This window comes from Gossypium raimondii, chromosome 1, assembly GCF_025698545.1.
Source record: "Gossypium raimondii isolate GPD5lz chromosome 1, ASM2569854v1, whole genome shotgun sequence".
Taxonomy (NCBI): Eukaryota; Viridiplantae; Streptophyta; class Magnoliopsida; order Malvales; family Malvaceae; genus Gossypium; species Gossypium raimondii.
In genome coordinates this window covers 31857798-31861687 of record NC_068565.1, presented here as the reverse complement: position 1 = coordinate 31861687, position 3890 = coordinate 31857798, and the positions used below count along the sequence as shown (strand labels likewise).

At 34.3% G+C, this 3890-nt stretch overlaps 1 non-coding gene across 1 annotated transcript; it reads left to right on the top strand.

The window, feature by feature from the left end:
• The first annotated feature begins 1712 nt into the window (after positions 1-1712).
• Positions 1713-1820, top strand: LOC128033632 (small nucleolar RNA R71). The gene has a single exon (XR_008189620.1). It is a non-coding gene; the product is annotated as a small nucleolar RNA R71 (small nucleolar RNA).
• Positions 1821-3890: the final 2070 nt, after the last annotated feature.

Genomic DNA, 3890 nt, shown 5'->3' with positions numbered 1-3890 from the left:
TTAATGTTGTGACAAATCTAATATCACAATAGATTACAAGAAAGTATGGTAGTCATTCTTGTCGAAGGGAATATCTAAAATTGTTGGCTAAGGTATGGTTCTATTTTGTTCGATATAGTTTCATGTCTATCTCACATAGTTCCACCATCTCTATGGAACGAATGCTTTTGTTGGATGCAATTATGACAGAAAGGTCTATCAATTTTAGGAAGATAATTCTCAAGGATATCCATGATTGTGCTAGAAAGAAGACTGGAAGTGCTTACTTTCCATCATTGATAACTTCACTTTGCTTAAAGGCCCAAGTTAAAACAAATGTAAACCTGAAAGGCCTATATGTTCAAGGTTGCATCACAACCCATGATCTTGAAAGGTTAGTGGAGAATGTCCATGAACTACTCCTAAGTCACACAAAACTTTACTGCATTAAGATTCTTCGATGTTATATGGTATCGTAAAGCTTCCAGGGTCTTTCAATTTTGGAGGTAGCTTGTTCTGTAAGAACGCACTGCACTCCTTTGTCAAAGAAACAATCTCATACTCATTAAGCCTTTTTTTATTGGACAGAATATCCTTCATAAACTTCACGTAATTAGGCATTTTCTCTAAAGCCTCCACCAATGGGAAGTTGATGTGAAGTTGCTTTAGAACATCCAAGAACTTCTTGAATTGCACCTCTTATTTCTGCTTATGCTATTTGAGTCTTTGAGAATATGGAACTTTAGGTTGAAATGGACAACTTTTCTGAGGTAAATATACAAAAAAAGGAGCTAGCTTTGTAGAATTCACTAGTTTAGGGTTTACCTAATCAGATTTTTCAGCATCTGATTTTGTTGGTGTAGAAACTTCAACTGTTGGTTGACTTTCCCCTTTTTCAGTAGGCTCATCTTTAATGATAACCTCCTTAGGTTCCAAAATCTTACCACTTCATAATGAAACTACCTTGCAATGTTCCTTACCAAAAATTCCTCAAATTTTATGTATTGCTCGGCAAGGCTTCTAGCGGTCTGCTACGAAGCTTTGTAGCTAACTCACCTATCTAGTTTGCCAAATTCTTTACTGTTACTATTTTACTTTGGATCAATGCATCATTTTTCGCCATGTACGCCTTTAACAAGTATTCCAACTATTTGATGACTAAGCTTGAGGTGGTTTTGGAGCTTGTTGACTAATCCTTTGATATTGATTAGGTCTATGTTGCATATGATTGTTTGGTCCATTTCTTTTGTTACTCCAGGAAAAATTTGGATGATTTCACCTTGATGGATTGTAGAAGTTAGACTGTGGTCCTTGTACACTTCTATTTTGATACTTATTCCTTACATAAAAAAAAGACTCGGGGTTTGAAGGGCAATTCTCGAAAGAATGACCATCCCCACAATACACACAGGAAACAACATCATATTGACTTGTGATTGAACTACAAAATTGTTCTAATCATTAGTGGTAAACTATTTTGACATTGAGAAAATAAAAGATACCTAAGCAAATAGTGACGTTAGTACGTGCACTTCATGCACTTCAGCTACTCGTCTTCCAAAAATTGCTTGATTTGTCGGCCATTGGTAATTTTTTCTAGTGATTCTCTCGATAGTCTCGTAAGCCTCGTTATAATACTTAGAAAAAATCATACCATTCGTAGAAGCATCTACCATTAATCTTGTATGTGCATTGAGACTATTATAAAATGTCTCTAACTAGATATAATGAGGAATCGCATAATGGGGACACTTACGAAGTAATTCTTTGAATCTTTCCCACGCCTCATATAAGGACTCGTCATCCAATTGTTGGAAAGTAGTTATCTCATTTCACAGCTTTGCATTCTTTCTCAGTGGAGAATAGTTTACCAAAAACATTTCTGCTAATTCCTGCCAGTAGATATTGAACTTGGTGGCAATGAATTTCGTCATACTTGTGCTCAATCTCGCAACGAGTATGGAAATAACTTGAACCTTAACACATCTTTAGTCACACTAACTATCTTAAATGAATCATTCACCTCCATAAAAAATCGAAAGTGAAGATGTGGATCTTCCATGGGCATACCACTAAACTGGCCCATTGTTTGGAGGATTTTAAACATCATTGGTTTCAATTCGAATTAAGGTGCCTCGATATTCGACATATTAATACCCATATTTAACTCATTGAAGAGTGGCACAGCGTATTGTCTAATAGCATGATCCCTATCATCAGCAATAAGGATTTGTTGTGCACATGATTGCCTCTATTACCTTGCCCATCATTTTGATTTCTAAAGGTCCATCTCGGCTTTTCTTTGAGCAAACCTCTCGCGTCTTCTCTGTCTAAATGTCCACTCAATTTTAGGGTCTATAGGTAATTGATCGATGATTTGATCTATGCTCGTAAACACCCGATAAATAAATCACAAATAAAGAATAAAGAATAAATTAGTAATATTTGAAATTAAATTAAAACCAAACTACGAAAATAATTTCACAAAGAATGATTAAGGCAATATCCCTAGCAACGACTCCAAAATCTTGTAACGGTATTTGTGCAAGTGTACACAGTCGTTCAAGTAATAAGTAAGTAAAATGAGTTATTGTCTCCATAGGGACTGCGTATGTTAATTGATTATTTGCAAAATTAGAAATAAACAATTTGGTGGTAAAAACACAATACTTTGAGTTCTGGATGATTAAATTAAATTATCTAAATGCAAGATGATCCCTATGCAATTAAAGCTAAATGCAAATGATCTAAATGTATGAATGAATGGAGTTAGCTACAAAAAAATCAACATAAAATAGGCTAGGATAATTTTTTTAATCAACTCAATTCATTTTCATCATGCTTAACAATGTTCGAAAAACATTCCATGGCAACTTGATCTTCCACAAGTTTGGAAACCAAATTAAGTCCTCTCAGATCTTTTACTTATTAAAAGATGCATTTTGTTGATCATATTAAACTAAGGGTTTCTTAGAATTTATGCGAGGTAACAGGGACATTTACGTTTTAAAGAATTTAATCACATAAACCTAAAAACTATGCAAGATAATAGAGCGAACTAAAGATATTATGAACCTCTAATTTAGTCGGGTTTAATCATCTAAATTGAGCGTTGCACTTTTCAATTATGTGTCTACTAGCTGTTGTCTGGTTAGGATCGCTCAGCTAATCTGAATGCATCCAATCACATATGAATGTAATACATCTTGATTTTAATTGAAAACATGATCAACTAAGGCGCAAACATGTTAAACATGAATCAAATAAATATTTTTGAATTAACATAATCATCGTAGAAAACAAAATTAAGCTAACATTGTTGATGTCAAGAACAATAAACACGTAGCAGATATAATTAAACTAAACAACAAGAAGGAAAAACTAAAGTCTAATTTAGTACAAGAGGCTTTTGGATATTTCTGACTTATGTGTTCCTTCGTTCTATTCGTTGCCCTTTTGCTAAGGTTTCTTAATGTGGCTGGCCAAGATAGTGTCTTGACAAAGCTTTTTTTGGCTAAAGAATGGAAAGGAAAATGGAGAGGCTAGGCATGGGGAAAAAGGAACAAGAGAGGAAATGAAAGAATACTAGTGAATGAATGAATGAATTAAAGGATGCCTTGAAAGGTGAAAGGTGTGTGGTATTTATAGGTGAAGGAAAGTGTGAAATTTACTAAAAATGGAATTTGAAATACTCATTCTTCTCTAATGCTTAGATGGCCAAAAATTGTGGAAAAGGGGATGACTTGGTTGCTTCATTTTGAATTCAAAAGTTTACTATTAATAGCCATAAGGTGGATGGTTTCGAAGGGTAGACTTGTGTGCTAATTTCTAACATCTTTCAAACTGTAGGGACCTTCAACAAAATATCCCAAAGCTTATTTTTGGGTAGCCATTTGCTTGTGCCGAAATTG